Raw genomic sequence first — 20356 nt, 5'->3', positions numbered from 1 at the left:
CGGTAAGCCCTAAGACTAAGGGCAGGGATGAAAATCTCAGTGTCTTCCAGGAGTAGACTTAATGTGAATGTGTGAAGTGGGTAGATCTAAGATAAGAGGGCTTGGTGGGGTCTGTGGCTGGACTAGAGAAGTGTATCTAGCCTATGGAGTCTCCAATTTTATTTTATTTTATTTATTTATTTTTTTTGAGACAGAGTCTCGCTCTGTCGCCCAGGCTGGAGTGCAGTGGCGCGATCTCGGCTCACTGCAAGCTCCGCCTCCCGGGTTCACGCCATTCTCCTGCCTCAGCCTCCGGAGTAGCTGGGACTACAGGCGCCCACAACCGCGCCCGGCTAATTTTTTGTATTTTTAGTAGAGACGGGGTTTCACCGTGGTCTCGATCTCCTGACCTTGTGATCCGCCCGCCTCGGCCTCCCAAAGCGCTGGGATTACAGGCTTGAGCCACCGCGCCCGGCCTGAGTCTCCAATTTTAAAAAAGAAAAATAAAAAAGAATTTCAAAAAGAATAACAAGAACAATAACCCTATGCTGACCAAGAACATTTATGTGGAGGACATCAGTTTGATCCCTGACATACAAGTCTTGTTCTTTTCTCTCTCCCTAACCTCCTTTAGCAACTATTTTGTTCATATTCCTCCAACTGCAGGTCTCAACAAAGGACTGTAGAATTTAAGTGCTGGAAGATACATTAGAATTTTGTTCATGGTCACAAACAAAGCTAATTAGTGTGCCTGTCTCAACATACTACCAAAGTTCAGTTATCTGGAGAACATAACCTGTTTGATGTTTGCTGATACCTGAAACCTGACCATGCTAAGACCACTCTTCAAGTCACCCTTCACAAATTCTGTCTCCCGGTCAATGTCTCCATGGTCTCTCTCAAATTCCCTAGGCTCACAAAATTGTGGGCATTTTTAATATCTTCTCATTCACTCCTCCTTACCCCTAATTCTGTGCCCTGCATGCCCCCTCCCATCTTTGCCCTTGTCCCCTTCCCCAAGTTTCCAGGGTCCGAATTATCATCAAATGTAGGTTAGTCTTGTCCCCAAAATGCTTTTATACTTGCTCTTTATGGTGTTTTTCAATAAATATAACAGACTCATCACCCTGCTTCCATATGCTATCCCATTTTCATGTTTTATAAAGAACTTTTACACATAGCTACATGTTTTATCTTCTGTGTACATGTGTGTCTGTGTCCATATGTATATCATACATATATATATGCCTCTGCATCTGTGTATACACACACACATATACACATACATATATACACACACATATATTTGTAAAGTAGATGGATAAGGATAGGAATAAATATATACATGGAAGTGGGTGTGGTAGGTTAAATTATTAATATTAGTCCTAACCTTTCATTATGACATAGCAGTGTTATACATGTATATCCTTGCCTTGGTCTCAGGGCCAAGGACACTCATGGTAGGTGTGTCCTTTCCTATCCCTTAACTTCAGGCTTCACATCTAACTTGCTTTGGCCCTTCGGATATTACTGGACAAGTGCCTATACTGTTGAGCTTGTCCCCTTTTGCTTTAGTCATCATTATGAGAAAAACATACCATGGTAGCCATTACTCCTGTATCTAGCCTGGGCCTCAAAATAAGCCACCCCAGTCTACTTGAAGACTCATAGCTTAAGAAAAGTCATTCCAGCTTACCCCAAAATGTGTGATCAAGAGTAAGTTCTTATTGTTCATGCAAATTAAAGTTCATTCTTAAGCTCAGATTTTGTGATTTTTCTCCCATCAGTAGCTAATCAATACACTGTAAAAATGTTTGTTTGGTTTTTAAAGTAATGTTTTCATATGCTTATCTTTTTGCCCTTCTCTGTATAAGACCTACCTGATATTCAGCCAGATTCATCCAAGAGTTAGAGATAATTAAGATTGCTAAAGCAGGAATACAAACAGAAAGAAAGGATCCTGCTTTTACTCTGAGTTCAGGGTTCAGATTATACTTTCTAAAATAAGAATTTCTCTCTTAGATATTTAGAAAATAGCCTTAAATTTAGGCTTAGCAAAAAATAAAGAGGTTTTCTAAATTCCAGAAGTTCATGTAATGTTAACATTAATATTCTCTGATTGGTAAAAATATGGTGTATTCATTTTTCCTTTCTGTGTATTTTCATTTTTCACAGTGTATTATACTACTTTCATAAACTGATATGTCATTGTAGGTTTTAAAATGGGGATAGTAGTGGTACCTACCTCATAGGGTTGCTCTGAAAATAAATGAGATAATACATAGAAAGCACTTAACATAGTTCCTGGCATATACTAAGTACTCAATAAACAGTAGCCATTATTATGATTGTTTTATAATTGCTGATCATAGATCTTTCATAATACCCCCAGTTTCATGATTAGGGCTTTAATAATGAATTGTGATCTGCTCAGGGGAAAAGAATACTGAACGGAACTGACTATCTCACTAAGTGGTATAATCTGTCCACAGAGGCCCACCCTTCCTCCCTGCTGGCGGCCCACTTACATATATTGGGCACCCTGGTGAGAAACTCAGCTCTGTCCAGGCTTGAGAAGCCACATTCTACAAGAAACAGCTGCAAAGAAGTAACTGTGGTCTAGAAATACCAACTCAGAATAGAATGTGTAACACTGAATTTTAATTTTAAACGTGTAGGCTGTTGAGAGGCTGATATAAAAGATCAAAGCCAAAATACATTGCACTCTGCCAAATTAAGTCAAATTGTAAGTTTTAAATAGAAGTACTAGTTTTTCAAAACTAAATTCAAGCTAAATTCTTTTAGTATAGAAATACAAAATTAACAATAATAACAAGCCTGCAGGGGAATTACAATTATCCCCTGATATGGTTTGGATGTTCATCCTCTCCAAATTCCATGTTGAAATGTAATCTACAATGTTGGAGGTGGGGCCTGGTAGGAAGTGTTTGGGTCATGGGGGTTAATTCCTCATCAATGATTTAGCACCATCTTCTTGGTGATGAGTGAGTTCTCTCCCTGTTAGTTCACACATGAGCTGGTTGTTTAAAGAGGCCTGATACCTCCTCCCCCACCTTGCTCCCTCTCTTGCTATGTGACATGCTGGTTCCCCTTTGCCTTCCGCCATGATTGGAAGCTTCTTGAGGCCTTCACCAGAAGCAGATGCCAACATCACACTTCCTATACAGCTTGCAGAACAGTGAGCCAAAATAAACCTTTTTTTCTTATAAATTACCCAGCCTCGGGTATTTCTTTACAGCTACGCAAGAATAGACTAACATGTCCCCATTTTACAGATTACGATATGACAGCTGAAAGAGTCACAGAGACAATATGTGGCACAGCCTGGAATCTAAACCAAATTGGTCTGATTCTAGAGCTCTTACCCTTTCCATGCTATCATCTAGCATCTTGGAGGTTAATAACAGGTACATTTTGGCATGAGAAAACAATTAGGGACAGAACTAACATTAGCAGCTTGATTATCAAAGATCATGAATTAACAATGCTTTTATTATCAAACCAGAAAATTACATTCATCTATATACGTGTTATCCTTCTATATTACATATGAATGAGAATATAAAGTTACATTTTGTTATCAACAAGATGAGAAAAGAAAGTTACAGCAGAGGAAGAAAATTATAAAAGCTCTCCTTTATATCAAGAGCTAAGTCTGGAGAACTTGAATTACAGGGTACTTCCGGCCTTCAATGACATACAGTTCCATGTGGCTATACCAATTTATAGCGTGCCTTTGTCATTCCTCCCATCAATAGGTGGAGGCTATTTCCCTGCCCTTGAATCTGGGCTGGCCTTGAGACTGGCTTCGACCAAAGAACATGGCAGAAACAAAATTCTAGGATTCTGAACACACAGGCCTAAAGATGCCTTCTGGCTTCCAATTTCAACTCAGTACCTTCCACTTCCATGCAGTCCTGGCAGTCTGCTCAGGCCCATGGTGGTCTCTTCCTTCTGATAACATTAGTACCTGCACCAGTCATTTGGTGATTATTTACAGTTTTGTGACAGCTTTTGGATCGTACTTTGATTTCTTTCTCTCTCTCTTTTTAAAAATTGTTTTCACATATTCAATCCTTATCTTCCCAATATGACCATGAGCTCCTGGCAGCCAGTGCTGGTGCCACATCAATCCCCTTTGAGATGTGTGCAGCACTCAGCACACCACCCCACGCACAGCAGACCCCATCACATTTGTTTTGATGGATTGATACATAAACTCTCAGAAGTTGAAAATGATCTTTCTTTTAAAGAGGGTCCCCACTTTGGATATTTTCCCACATATACCTGTCTTTGTATTTTCCCACAGAATGCAGCACACGGGATGCTCAGTAAGTATGAATGACCAATGGCCTCCATAAAACACTAATAACCCTGTAGCCTTAGTGACAGAACAGCAGGACATTTCTCTGCCCTAGGCAAGGAAAGTTTTTCAGAGGAAGAGATACTAAATTGAGACTGTCCAAAACTAAGTTAGTCCAGCATAGAACTATCTCAGTAGCAACAACAACATCATGTAAGTGTCCTGCCTTGAAAAAAAAATAAAACTTTTGTATATTATTTCAGAAAACACACATTCATTGTAGAAAATGTAGACAAGCAGAAAGAAAATACAGATTACATGCAATCCCTTTACCTAGCAATAACCACAGTGAATATCTGGTGAATTACACAAAACTGTACTAAACATTTTTTCCTCTAAGTCATTATTGTTACAAGTGATTTAAAAGGTGTTTCATATTCATATTCATGCATATATATCTTATCTTCAGATGATATCATCATAACATGAGAAGGAAACAGACCTCAGTTTGTATCAGAGGAAGTGGCCAAGTCAGGTGATATTTAGCTCTTAGAGTCTAACACCAATCACCAGACAGCAGAACTAAAATGACTTCAGTCATTTCAGAAGATTGATGCTTCTCACTCAAAACTGCATGGTTTCACAATGCACAGCTATTATTTTCTATATATAAAAGTCTTTTTTTTCTCTTGGCTATTCTTCCTTTAACTTATAAAGAAATTGAGTATGAAGTGAAAATTCAATAAAACTATTTGTCATTCAAGTACATTCACAGCCTAACCTTGGGGATGTATAATGGGAAAGACGGGCTTTGGTCTCTCAGGCTCGAGGCAGAGAAAAACACTATTCTTCCCCACAATGATAATAAATCCCAAACTCCGCTGGAATGAGGGCTACACAGAGGCAATTTAAGTAATAGGTTACATGCTTTTGTTCAAAATTCTCAACTAACAGAGACCCCTGGACCTAGTAGGTAGTCCAGAAATAGTTGCTCATGAAAGACTGCAAAAAAACATCTAAAAACTTATTTCAGTGTGCATTAGCTATTATTATAAATAATAGTAATCATATAAATAATAGTATAAATAAGAATATAAATATATACTATTATAAATAATAATAGCTAATTTGAGTCACACAAAAATGTAATTTAGAAGTCTCTAATTTCAGTTCCACAGATATTCAAAGTGTGAAAAATTATAATTAGGTCATAAAAAGTAACAGGTGTCTGGGCTACAGCTGGTAATTTCTGTGTACAGCTGTTGAACGGAATAAATGCATTTGCCTTTCTTTCGTTATTGCTTCTTATGAAATAATTAGGGTGAAGTACAAAACAATAAGCAAATAAGCAAACAAAACCATATTTAAGAAAAAAGGAGAAGAGGTTACTAAATATAGGAAATTTCAACAAATTTCAGAGAGACACAAAAGAGATGGGAGCATGATGATGGATGCCACAGGCACGAGAAACCCTTACCTAGAATATGCAGCAGGGGAGCTGCTGGGTGGCGCTGAAGGTTCTAGGTTTATAAGCAGCCAGTGTGATGAATTGTGAGAATGAGAAGTGGCTGTGCTTCCTTCTCCTAGCATGGAATAAAGAGATAGTGTCCAAAGTTGGTAATCAGGGTCAGGCATAGTGGCTCATGCCTGTAATCCCGGCACTTTTGAAGGCCAAGGCAGGAGGATCACTTGAAGCTAGGAGTTCGAAACTAGCTTGGGCAACAAATTGAGACATCGATCTTTACAAAAAAATTTTGAAAAAAATTAGCCAGGCATGGGGATGCACACCTGAAGTCCCAGCTACTTGCATGGCTAAGGCAGGAAGGTCACTTGAGTCCAGGAGTTTGGAGGCTGCAGTGAGCTATGATTGTACTACTGTACTTCAGCCTGGGTGACACAGTGAGACCTTGTCTCTGGAAAAACAAAAAGCTGGTAATCAGGATACAGAAGTATTAGCGCATTTTTCCATGTTATGGAAGAAATGATCAGGAGAACTAGAAGCACAAACGGTACCAAGACTGTGCCTCTGGGGAGTGGGCATGGGTGTGGAGAGGGAGGTAGGGCAGGAGGGTTGTGTTTTGTCACAAACTCTTCTGTACCATTTTATCTTGTTGTTTCCCATATGCGTGAATAGTTTTTATTAAAGTAATGTTTTCAAATTTTAAAAATCCAAATAGATTAGTAATGTAATTTGAGATATGACAAAGATTGTATTTAGATAAAGAATTCCACAATGCAATAAGGAAAAGATAACAACCCAATAGAAAAATGAGCAATGCTAGGCATGGTGGCATGTGCCTGTAATCCCAGCTACTTGGGAGAAAGAGAAGGGAGGATGCCTTGAGGCCAGGAGTTCAAGGCCACAGTGAGCTACGATTGCCTGCGAATAGCAACTGCACTCCAGCCTGGGCAACAAAGTGAGACCCCATCTTTAAAAATAAAGAAAAAGTAAGAAAAATGGGCAAATGATGTGAACAGTCAACAGAAAAGAAAACCTGAATGACCAATGAAGATATAAAAAGATTCCTAACCTCACTAAGTATAAGGAAAACGTAAATTTTAGAAATTGAATGCCATTATAATATCTGATGGATTGCCAAAAATGTTAGTCTTACAATACCAAGTGCTGACAAGGAAACAGAAACTTTCACATGGTATTGGTGGAAGAAAAGCTGGTACCACTGCTTTAAGAGAGGACTTCGGCAACATCTAAAAAAGAAAATAGATTCAAGCATACCCTTCAACCAGAAATTCAAATTTTAGTTACATGTGCTCAAGAAATTTATGCATAAATGGAGGAGACATGCACAATATCTGTAACAGCAAAGAATTGGGAAGAGGTTAACAATAATATTAATAGTCATATTTATAATAATAGCTAATACACACTGAATGTTTATTGTATGCCAGGCCTTGAGCTAGTGCTTTATATATATTAATTTAATGCTCACCACCACCCCATGAGGTTGGCACCATTATTATCTCCATTTTATAAGTGAGGAAATTGAGGAACAGAGATGTTAAATAACTAGTCCAGATGCCTATCAACAGAAAATACACATATATATAAATTGAAGTGGCATCACAAAATGAAATACAATAGAATGGAGGTTTGAAAGAAATGCATCTACAATGTATCATAAAAAATCTCAAAAACAGTAGTGAGTAAAGACATAAAGTTGAAGAATAACATAAACAATATGACAGTATTAATCTAAAGTTTAAAAATATACAAAACAATGCTATAAACTGTGTATAGATTTCCACATAGGCAAGTAATAAAAACAAGGTCAAGAAGCATAAATCTCAACTATAAAGAGGTGAGAAAGGGAGAAGAACAGGATTAGGGAAAGGCACAAAGGGGGCTTGACATGCATTTGTAATGTTGTTTTTAAAAGCTGTGGACAAATATAATAACTTCTCTGCAATCTGGGTATGGTCCATATGTGTTAATTATATACTCTAACTTTCAATATTTAAAATGTCTCTTAATTTAAAAATCTAGCATATATATAAAGCTATTTCAAAACAAGTTTGGTCTGAGCCTATAGTTGGAGGGGAAAATGTTTAAAATAATGTCATTCATATCAATAAGCATTTATAGACATGACCCTTGGAGTTAATCAAATTAGATGATCCAAAATGCCATTTTGAAACTGTTGTTCATCCTTACAGACTAGAGAGCATCTGATTATTTTAAACCTGGTATGATTTTCTAGGAGTGGAATTACTCATTGTTAAAAGGTCCAATCTCTCAATATAGTTTTCTGAATGTCCTTCAAGAAACATCGAATTTATAGTCCCACCAGCAGTGTCTGAGCTGCTCACGCTTTGGCTGTGTTTCTAGAGAGGGTAGTCTAATTTCCTACATAGAGAGTAGTCCCTATGTCCTCATATTCTTTTCTGCAAAGGCATTCATAACACATAATTCCAAAGACACATTTCTTTCTTTCTCTTCAGTGCTTAATGCTGACTGCTACCTTCTTGAAACTCTTCCTTCAGTCTGTTAAACTCTGTCTTCTGGTTTCTCCCATCTCTGTAAGAAAGCTCCATATCAGAATTCTTATCCTTAAATACATGCTATCTTAGAGTCATATCCTTGGCCCTCTGTTTTTTCACTCTATAAACTCTCTACAGATAATCTAATCTAAATCTGTGGCTTTAACCTACCACTATGTATGGCTGACTACCAAATCTCTACCTTCAATTAAGTAGCAATCCACTTCCTACTGGGTAGATACAATTGATTGTCATATATTTATCTTGAACTCAAAGTACTGTGCTTAATTCATCATCTTGTACCCTTTCCCAAATTTTCTCCATCTATGTACATAAATTATACCTTCCAGTCACTCATGCTGGAAATCTAGAAGTTATCTAGGATGTTTCCTTCTTGGTTATCCCCATACTCAGTCACCAAGAACTAGAGCTTTTATTGTCTAAATAGCTCTCACATCCATTCCATCCTGATCATCCCGACCTCTCATCACTTTCCACCTGGTTTATTGCATTGGTCTCCTAATTGGTCTCACTCTTTCCAATGGGCAGCCAACAAATTCTATCTGTTACTCTTTCCTGCTTAAAATCCTTTATTTGCTCCGTACAAGACTTAGCTTCATACCTAAGTTTCTCACTTCATAGCCAAGGCCCATCAGAATATAGCTGGGTCTACCTGTCTAGTCTCATCTTCTTGCTCAAGTAGGTAGCCTTCATTCCAGCCCCCAAATTTCTTTTACCTTCTATAAGAGGCACTGTTATTTTACATGCTTACGCTTTGCACATATTTGTCCCTCTGCTCAGAACATCCTTTTCTTTCCCTTTCTTCAAACTCCAGTGCATATTTCATAAGTCACTTGAACAGCATCTCCTTCAGAAATATTCTGTATCTCACATAACTCCCAGTCTAATTTGATAGCCCTTCATTTTCTTATCAAAGTACTTGCACAAGCTTCGATCACTTACCCCACTCTATAGTAATGACTGAGTTATTTTATCTCACTTCTAGTAAACCACAGGTTGACAAGTAAGACCTGCAGCCAAATCCAGATCATTCCCTGTTTCTGTAAATCTAGTTTATTGGAACACAGCATGCCCATTTATCTATGTAATGTCTATGACTACTTTTTGGCTATAATAGCAGAGTTGAATCATTGTAACAAAGACCATATGACCCACAAAACCAAAAATAAATACTATATGACCCTTCACAGAAAAAGTTTGCAAATCTGTACTAGGCTACAAATTCCTAGAGGACAAACTTCATTCTTTGTTCGCTATCTTTGAGTCTCTTATATCTGGTATACAGTAAGTGCTAAATATATGAATAACAAATAAATGAATATGTGGGTAAATATAATGTTAGACTTGAGGTCAAAGAGGTGAAAAGAGGTCCTAAATCATGAAAAACTTTAATGCCATTTCTCCTGTACTTTTTGCACACTTGAGTTTGTAATCACAAATTAAAACAAAACAAGTTGATATCATTCAGTTTTTAAATATCTTCTAGTATATATGTATGAAAGGAAAATACAAACTTGGGACCCTAATTTCAGTAAGCCAAAAGAAAAAAAAGTTAAGCTGAAAGCAGAGTCATGCAAGAAGCTGCCTTTCCTTTTGATCCTAAGCAGATAGCTACAGATAAAAAGTTAAATATCTCCACAGGTAGCTACTCTATGTTCACCTTATCTTAAAGTGCCGATTTACTGAGCATCAGGTATATACATAATTGACTATTCCCCTACCTTCTCCTTTTCTCTTGCAATATATGGATTCAGTAAGGTGACCATACCGTCCCTCTTTCCCCCCAGGCTGCTGTTCCCCTTTAAATACTGAAGCCTTCAAAATCCATGCACCCTTAACCTTGGCAAAATAAACCTTTAAATTGATTGAGACCTGTCTCAGATACTTTGTGGTTTATGTATGCTGGGCTCCATACCCTTCAAGTCAGTAATCTAAACTTTTTATATAAATAGATATTAATTATGATGCTCAACTCATCATAATTGCCTGGGGTGATTAATTAAAACATTTTGATGCTTATGCCCCAGCCCATGCAACTAAATCAGAATGGTGGGGGTGAGGGACTGGGAAATGGGAGAGGGGTTTGTTAAGTATTTGTTGAAAGGCTTCCTAAGTAGTTCAGAGAACTTCTGTTCTATACCAACAATCCTAAGGAATGAGAGTTTTCAGGACACTCAGGAGTCTTAGTGATCAAAAACAAACACGGCTGGGTGCAGTGGCTCACACCTGTTATCCCAGCACTTTGGGAGGCTGAGGCAGGAGGATTGCTTGAGCTCAGGAGTTTGAGACCCGCCTGGGCAACATAGCAAGACTCCATCTCCACAAAAAATACAAAAATTAGCTGGGTATGGTGGCACAGGCCTGTAGCCCTGGCTACTTGGGAGGCTGAGGTGAGAGGATCATTTGAGCCCGGGAGGTGGAAGCTGCAGTGAGCCGTCATTGTGCCATTGCACTCCAACCTGGGTGAAAGAATGAGACTCTGTCTCAAAAACCAACAAACAAAAAAAACCGAGCCAGGCTCAGTGGCTCATGCGTATAATCGCAGCACTTTAGGAGCCCAAGGTGGGCAGATCATTTGAGGCCAGAATTCGAGACCAGCCTGGCCAACATGGTGAAACCCCATCTCTACCAATAATACAAAAAAAAAAAAAAAAAAAAGTCAGATGTGGTGGCACACATCTGCAACCCCAGCTACTCGGGAGGCTGAGGCAGTGGAATCACTTGAACGTGGGAGGCGGAGGCTGCAGTGAGTTGAGATCGCGCCTCGGCGCTCCACCCTGGGTGGCAAACCATATTGTGGTCATTTATGTACTTGCGAGATAAAATAAAATAGATTATTTTGAAAAAAATCCTCTATAGAAGTAAGAAAACAAAAGGATTCCTCTGGAATTTAAGCTCCTCAAGGATGGAGAATTTTGTCTATTTTCTTCACTGTTGCATTCCCAGTACCAAGAATGATACCTGACATATAATAAGTACTCAGTAAACAAATAATAAATGAATAGTAATTTCTTGGTTTGCTTTTGATCATCCAGAAGCCCATGATTCCAAATATTCTGCTTAATTGAAATTTTACAAAAGAAGAAGGCAACCTGGCAGATATAGTCTTCAGTGAATCAACAGATAACTTTCTTTAGGGGCATCATAATTATATTCTACAACTTAAAATGGAGTTTTAATGTTAAAAAGGGAAACCAGAGAGACACTATTATGGATAAATGCACCTCAGCCCCTTTTTAAAATTCAGTTTTTAATTTAAAAAAAGTCAGCTGTAGTCTGGAAATACATGTGATAATAACATGAAGAGCCATGAAGGAAAGGGAAAATCAATTCCAATATTACCTAAACAAACAAAATGCCCTATGATATGCATCTGAAGGAATTCACTGAATTCATCTTGGCTCCTTCCACTGTCTTAAAGCACTCACCAAGTCTGCCAAAGTAATTAACATCCTACACTGGCATAAAGTTGAGCCCATGCATTCATTCTCTGTCTCTGTCACTCTGTGTTTCTAATAAAACATTCTGCTAGAAATGAAACTATTGGTCTAATTCCCATATCTGAAAAAATGCTTTTGGTTGTGGTTACCAAATTGAAAAAAATACAGAAAAATAGGAAAGACAAAACAAAAATCAAGATTGAAAGAAAGAATAAACATTTTAAGTCACCTAATTTATATTATAAAGATTCTTTTTGACATGTCAAGCCTAATGGAATATTGAAATACAGCTTTTTTAATGGAGAAAGGACTCTCTGTTCAATAAGTGGTGTTGAGATAACTGGCTAGCTATAAGTAGAATAAAAAAACTGGCCCCTCACTTATCACCATATACAAAAATTAACTCAAGATGGATTAAAGACTTAAATATAAGACCCAAAACTATAAAAATCCTAGTAGAAAACCTAGGAAATACCGTTCTGCACATTGGCCTTGGAAAAGAATACATGACTAAGCCCACAAAAGCAATTGCAACAAAAATAAAATTTGACAAGTGGGACCTAATTAAACAAAAGAGCTGCTGCACAGCAAAAGAAACTATCAACTGAGTAAACAGACAGCCTACAGAATGGGAGAAAATATTCACAAACTATGCATCCAACAATGGTCTAAAATCCATTTAAGGAGCTTAAAGCAGCAAGCAAAAAACAAATAACTTCATTAAATAGTGGGCAAAGAACATGAACAGACACTTCTCAAAAGAAGACATGCAAGTGGCCAAAAAAACATGAAAAAATGATCAACATCACTAATCATCAGAGAAATGCAAATCAAAACCACAGTGAGGTATCATCTCACATTAGTCAGAATGGTTATTATTAAAAAGTCAAAAAATAACATTTGTCAGTGAGGCTGTGGAGAAAGGGGAATGCTTGTGCACTGTTGGTGGGAATGTAAATTAGTTCAGCCACTGTGGAAAACAGTTTGGAGATTTCTCAAAGAACTAAACACGGAACTATGTGACCCAGCAATCCTATTACTGGGTATATACCCAAAGGAATAGAAATCATCCTACCAAAAAGACACGTGTACTTGTACGCTAATCACAGTACTATTCACAATAGCAAAGACACGGAATCAACCTAGGTACTCATCAGTGATAGATTGGATAAAGAAAATGTACATATACACCATGGAATACCATGCAGCCATAAAGCAGAATGAAATAATGTCCTTTGCAGCAACATGAATGTAGCCAGAGGCCATTAACCTAAGTGAATTAACGCAAGAACAGAAAACCAAATACTACATGTTCTCACTTATAAGTGGGAGCTAAACATTGGGTACACATGGACATAAAGATGGCAACAATAGACACTTGGGAGCTACTACATGGGAGAGGGAGGAAGACGATCAAAGGTTGAAAAATTATTGGGTACTATGTTCACTATCTGGGTGACAGGTTCAGTTGTATCCCAAAACTCAGCATCACTCAATATACCTGTGTAAGCTTTTTGTAAATCTAGGATTTCCAATAAGCAACTTCCTCAATATTGCCTATTTTGAAACCTATTTCAATTTATTTTGAAATCTATTTTAACCCTGTGAATTAGTATTTGTAGTCTTGAACTATACTGTTCAGTATGGCAGCCACTAGTCACAGATGGCTGTTTAAGTTTACATTTAAATTAATTAAAATGAAATATAATTAAAAATTCAGTTCCTCAGTTGTACCAGATCAACAGCCACATTTCAGATGCTCAGGAGCCACACTGGACAGCACAAGTATAGAATATGTTTTGCCATCACAGAAAGTTCTAACACTGGAAAAAATAAAATAGTCTACAATATCTTCAAATAGCTTCAGGCAATAGTATCAGTTAAGGAAGGAGATTGTTAAAAATGTCAGTTATTATTCTAAGTAAATAAGGAATATAAAACTAGAAGCTTTTTTTTCTCAGAACATAAAAATCCTATTATTTTATAAATTTGTTAGTATTTTGCAGCTGATTTTCTAATTTTGGATTAATTTCTACTTATGGAACATATAAAAAATATTCACTTTTTGATTAAGGAAATCAGATTCAAATTCATGTCCAAATCACCACCCCCTTATGAAAACATTTTGGTTGAAAGATTTATAGGACTTCTGGGGCAAGCAGAAGGGTAAGTATGTTTCCTAGAGAAAGCACCAGCTTTGCCTTCTTAGATTTGAGTTACTGCAATACTAATTCCTTCTGATGTTTGGCCTGAACTTCCTAAGAGGTCACAGAAATAATGAATAGCTAAGATCAGTCACTGACATGATAGTTTCCCCTTTCCAGGTGAAATGTCAAGAATGACTAAAAGCCAGCATTCAAGAAGACAGCATCTGCAAACAAGTATTATATTTACATGGTTTTTTTTTTTTACAACTTTTAATTCTATAGTTCTTTTACTTGTGACTGTTTCCTAATATTCTCACTCTTTATTGTTTTTGCCCTCTCCTTTATTTTATTTTATTTTATTTTATTTTATTTTATTTATTTATTTTGAGATGGTCTTTCTCTGTTGCCCAGGCTGGAGTGCAGTGGTGCGATCTTGGCTCACTGAAACCTTCGCCTCCCAGGTTCAAGTGATTCTCCGGCCTCAGTCTCCCTAGTAGCTGGAATTACAGGCGCCTGCCACTATGCCCTGCTAATTTTTGTATTTTTAGTAGAGACAGGGTTTCACCATAATGGCCAGGCTGGTCTCAAACTCCTGACCTCAGGTCATCCACCTGCCTCGGCCTCCCAAAGTGCTGGGATTACAGGCGTGAGTCACCGCACCTGGTCTGTTTTGGCCCTCTCTTAATTTGATGTTTCCTGTTGACACTGCAGTGACAGAAAATACTTTAATGTATTTCCCCCTTGGATTATTTCTTCAAATCAGTAAATTAACACTTGGTATTAATCAAGACTCAGCCCATCTTCACAATGATTTGTAAAAGCTTCTCAAAAGCAGTCTCTGCCATTTTTGGGGAAAAATACTCATTCAGTGGCTATACAAAGTATTTTAGATATATTTTTTCATTTAATTCTCACAATAGCAGATCTTATTTTCATTTTACACGGTCTATCAGTGCCTTGTAAAAGGAAATCTGTCCCAAGTTCCTGGCACCATACTTGGTACACAGCAGGTACTTAAACAGCTTGGTAGATGAATGAATGAACAAAGAGCACCTTTTTGTTAATCTCAGTGACAGATGTAGAATTTTACAGCGAGTACTCAGTAAATCCTTACTAATTGAATATTCTAGCAATAATGGTCAGTATGACAAATGAATAAGTGGCTCTTAATATATCAATGTCCTTCCAAAAATCCCACTAAAGCTAAGCAATGTACCCCAGATCCAAATGCTATGTAAGGCAGTCATGTCTGAAAGATATAGAAAGAGGGAATACTTGGAAAAGGCCTAATACATAGGTTTTGGGGCAATAAAAGTATTTGGGAAGTGAACCCCTTTTTAAAAAGTTATTTCTAAGTGTATTTGAATAATACTTCCAGAATAAAGTTATTCCTTCAGATCATTTTAGGTCACGCGGTTTTTTTTGTTTTTTTGTTTTTTTTTTTGAGACGGAGTCTTGCTCTGTCACCCAGGCTGGAGTGCAGTGGCGCGATCTCGGCTCACTGCAAGCTCCGCCTCCCGGGTTCACGCCATTCTCCTGCCTCAGCCTCCTCAGTAGCTGGGACTACAGGCGCCTGCCACCACGCCCGGCTAATTTTTTGTATTTTTAGTAGAGATGGGGTTTCACCGTGTTAGACAAGATGGTCTCGATCTCCTGACCTCATGATCTGCCCACCTCGGCCTCCCAAAGTGCTGGGATTACAGGCATGAGCAACCGCGCCCGGCCTAGGTCACACTTTTTTGGGAAAATTACACACATAACACCATTATTATAAAAAGACAATTGCACCCAATTTTTTTCACCAGGGTAAAAAGATGTATATTACAACATGTATTTAATATATAAAAGATTCACAGTGTACTGTGAATGATAAACTTACAATTATGTTTATTTTTTCCATTGTAGAAAAGGAGTAAAGGTAGAAGATAAATCTAAATTTTTCATTAAGTACTACTCAATAGAATAACCAAGTCTAAGCAATGTTTTAGGCTAGGCTCCAAAGGTGTACTTGACCTCTGGCTCTTTAAATTGAAGTGGCCCATCCACAGAGTCTGCTACCAGCCTTTTCAATCCTCTGTCCCTGGGTCTCATTGTCTTTCTCATTTAGCAGCCTTCTCAATATTTCTTGCTTCCCACATCATTTGAACCTGTGTGTCTGACCTCTGAACCTCCCAACTCTGCTCACACAGTTAGGGACTGTTGCATTCATACTGAGAATAGATGTTCCCAGTGTTTATTTTGGCTCCTTGGGTCTTATCTTGGCCTGGACAGAAACCCAAACCTTTCCCTGAGGCTGACACTGTGACATGTGCAAATTTCCCCAGGTTTTCTTATTTATATATATATATTCTCCTCTAAAAGTTAAAAACTTTATTTTTGTATTTTTAAAATTTTACTTATTTTTAAAATTATTATTACTATTTTTTTGAGACAGGGTCTTCCTGTCACCCAGGTTGGAATGCATGGTACAATCATAGTTCACTGTAACCTCAAACTTCTCAAGTGATCCTCCTGCCTCAGCCTCCCAAGTAGGTAGGATTATGGGGGCACACCAACACATTCAGCTAATTTTTTAAATTCTGTGTAAAGATGGGGTCTTGCTATGTTGGCCAGGCTGTTCTTGAACTCCTGGCCTCAAGTGATCCTCTCAGCCTCCCAAAGAGGTGGGAATACAGGTGTGAGGCACTGCACCTGACCTACCAAAAAATTTTTACAACATTCAGCACATGGAGAATTTGTTTTTTAATTTCAAAGTAACTGCAATAAAATTCTCCTAAATATCTTCCAAACTACTTTAGTTTTAGAAAATGGCATTAATGCAAAAATAATATGGATGAAATGCTACTTTACACCTTTTTTAAGGGTTAAAAAATGCAATTTTTTTCATGTATAATTTTCTCTCCTATTCTACTCATTCTCTCAGATTCTAATCAAAATATTATAGCACAAGAAGCAAATGAGGGCTTGTAGTCTGATTACAGAAAGGAGAAGGAGGAGATTTAATCCAGTATAGGCAGCAGCCTCAGGCAAGAAATGTTGTCATTGTGTCTCACATCCTTAAGTATTACATGAAGATATCCCCCAGGCTGGAAGGCAGTGGTGTGATCATAGTTCACTGCAGCCTGAAACTCCAGGGCTCAAGTCATCCTTCTGCCTCAGCCTTTACACCCAGATAATTTGTTTAAAAATGTATTGTAGAGACAGGTCAGTTTTTAATATTAGATTCAATGCTGCCAAATAGCTATAAAAAATTTGAATACTTTTATGCTTTCAGTGTTCAAAGACTTTTATAGCAATTTGGCAGCATCCTGTACTTACCTAGCTGCAGATTGGCAAGAAAAGACTAGTCTGTGGCCCACTCTGAGTAGCATTGTTTCAGATGTCATGAATATGGCTAAAACTATCCCTTACCTTGTAGATTAGAGACCAATGTGGGAAGGAATGGTACAGAACAGCAACAATGCCAGTATTAGCCATGGGAGCTTGCCATTATTGTTTACTTTGACATACCATTCCAAGGAAAGTAAGTGCACACTGTAAGAACATTTAAGTCTATTTCAGTATTTGTAAACACTGTATTGGGGAAACAACTCATACTAATGCCATCCAAGTTTTATATTTAAAAATACCTAAGTTAAAGTTAAACCCCAGAATAAAAAATATCCTTCAACTAACCACAATCACATATTTAAATGAGTACTGTGAACTAGGGGTTCTATATAATTGAACAAAAGGAGCTCTTTATGTTTCACAAATTTGTAGTACAAATCATATCACAGATTATAAAGTATTCATCACAAGGAAGGAGCTTCTTCTGGTTTGACCTGGACCTGTAGTGTTACAACAGTGGCGGAGAAAGAGGCGGTAAAATTCCAGCTGGAGTAATAAGCTGTTTGGACAAGGAGAGAAGAGGAAGGTGGGAAATGATGGAGGAAAGGAAGCAGCAGAAGGAGCGAGCCGTAAGCCCCCAGCGGGATTGCCATCAGGGAGCCAGACCCTGGGGTGAGAATGTGAGGTCCGGTTAGTAGAGCGACTCAGTGGTAAAGTGGCAGTTACATGACACCACCAATACTTTGGTTTTAAAAATGTCAAAACTTCAGTTTGTTTCTTTTTTTCTTTTCTTTGAGAGAGAGTTTCACTTTTGTCGCCCAGGCTGGAGTGCACTGGTGTGATCTCAGCTCACCGTAACCTCTGCCTCCCGGATTCAAGTGATTCTCCTGCGTTGGCCTCCTGAGTAGCTGGGATTATAGGCACGCGCCACCACACCCAGCTAATTTTTGTATTTTTAGTAGAGACGGGGTTTCACCACATTGGCCAGGCTGGTCTCGAATCCTGACCTCAGGTGATCTGCCTGCCTCAAACTCCCAAAGGGCTGGGATTACACGCATGAGCCACTGCACCCGGCCCAGTTTGTTTCTTTATTTGAGGGTGAGAAGATCCCCTCCTATAATTTTGATGTCAAGGAAACCTCTCTAATGTTTCTTTGCACTGCCAAAATTCACAGCTCTGAAGCATCAACACTTCCCTCATTTCCCTCATCTATGAGGAAACACAGAGAAATAAGTCTGTTTTCCTAAAAGCAATGCCCTCAAATGGCTGTAAAAGAATACAGTGGCCAGGATTGTGGGAAAAGAGTCCTGGTCACAGACAGAACGTCAACAATGTAACACTGTGGCCAAGTTCAGAAAAAACGCCCACCAATGACAAAGGTCAGGTCTAGGGTATAAAAACAAACGTCACCCTCACAGCCTGCTGCAACATTCACTGCAGTTTGGCAGTCTTTGTCAAAATAAAAATTGTACTTGCTTTTCTTTTGGTTCAGCAATTCCATTTCTAGAAATGTATCCTAGAGATATGTTGATATCTGAACAGAGTTATTCAATGCAGCACTATTTATATTAGCAAAAGATTGGAAATCATCTAAATATCCACAGATAGAGGTCTGGTAAATAAATTATGGTTCATCTATACAATGCAATGAATACTAAACAGTCTTTCAAAATAACAAAGCAGCTCTGTGTAACGGTGGCACAATATCCAAAATCAATCAAGTTAAAAAAAAGGCAGGTGCAAATCAGTGCATATCATACAATGATACATACAAAAGTAGTAGTAAAATATGTATCTGCAGGACTTGATGTGCACAGAGTACCTCTGGAAGGAGACCTAAGGGGCTGTTACCAGGGACTGACTCTAAAAAGAGGACCATGTCCGGAGGACAGAGATGGGACAGAAACTTACTCTGCCATTAACCTTTTTGGACACATTTGAGTTTTTATTCATATGTATGTTTAAGGCATTTTTTAAAAAGCTACATACCAGCTCTACAGTGGCAGTCAGAATCCTGATATCTAAATAGCAATGTTAGAGAAAGATAAGCCAAAGAACTTAGTTAGCTTTGGCATCCAGTGCCCTGCCAAGAAGAAAACCAAATGCCTCCTCACAGTGGTCCAGCTTACAGGTTATTCCAGGTATTATCCTCTCAAGATATTTTAGCATCTTGCAATTTACACTTGGCCTTGATAGTAGTTCACTTCAGTTGTCCAAAATGTATCAGTTAATCTTCTGCAGGTGACTTATGTAATAAGAGCATCAATATATAAAATATTTAAGCAGGATTTAATTACCTGGTAGTTGGAGAGAATTTGAATTCTTTTCACTCTCCAAATGTTGTAAAGATAAAAAAGTATTAAAATCTGCCAGGCAAGGTGACTTGGTAGGAAAAAACAGCTAAAATATGCTGTGGGCCAGGTGTGGTGGCTTATGCCTGTAATCCCAGCACTTTGGGAGGCAGAGGCAGGAGGATTTCTTGACGCCAGGAGTTCGAGACTAGCCTGGGCAACATAGCAAGATGCCCGCTCCCCAACCCCGATCTCTACAAATTTTCTTTTTAAAAATTAACCAGGCATGGTGGCATGTGCCTGTAGTCCTAGCTACTTAGAAGGCTAAGGTGGGAAGATTCTTTGAGCTCAGGAATGTGAGGCTGCAGTGAACCATGACAGCACCACTGCACTCCAGCCTGGGTGATGAGCGAGATCCTATCTCAAAAAAAAAAAAAAAAAAAAAAAGAAAGAAAAAGAAAAAAAAAAAGGTGCAGTTTTGTCCTATAAAAATACTTATTAATATTATTTCAAGTATTTAACATATGTTTACATGACTACATTTTCCTTTTGAGCACCACTCTAAGATTTTCAATGCAGAGCATCATTTTTCTCCTGATGATCAGAAAATCAAAATGCTTTCTCTACTCCATCCTCCTTCTAAATAATTATGTCTCAAAAGCTAGACAATTCAAGGGCTAATTACGTCCAACCAATATATAAATTAAAAGTTCACATGTTCATCTTAGAAATAACAACCGAGAAAGAACATTTACACTTGTTAAAAGCCTTACTTCTTGCCTGCACTCTTGAATGTGCAATTTGTTCATCCTGAGAAATTATGGT

General features: G+C 38.0%; 2 protein-coding genes across 2 annotated transcripts in view; both read right to left on the bottom strand.

Moving 5' to 3' along the window:
* REEP5 (receptor accessory protein 5) overlaps window positions 1–20356 on the bottom strand; it is an 806416-nt gene that overhangs the window by 507896 nt on the left and 278164 nt on the right. The gene's annotated exons all lie outside the window — the stretch shown is intronic.
* The window catches only part of MCC (MCC regulator of WNT signaling pathway), a 475168-nt gene that overhangs the window by 370655 nt on the left and 84157 nt on the right, over window positions 1–20356 (bottom strand). The gene's annotated exons all lie outside the window — the stretch shown is intronic.

Source organism: Macaca thibetana, chromosome 6 (assembly GCF_024542745.1).
Source record: "Macaca thibetana thibetana isolate TM-01 chromosome 6, ASM2454274v1, whole genome shotgun sequence".
In the NCBI taxonomy this organism is placed as follows: domain Eukaryota; kingdom Metazoa; phylum Chordata; class Mammalia; order Primates; family Cercopithecidae; genus Macaca; species Macaca thibetana.
Note: the sequence above shows the minus strand (reverse complement) of the source record. Positions and strands in the feature narration are given on the sequence as shown.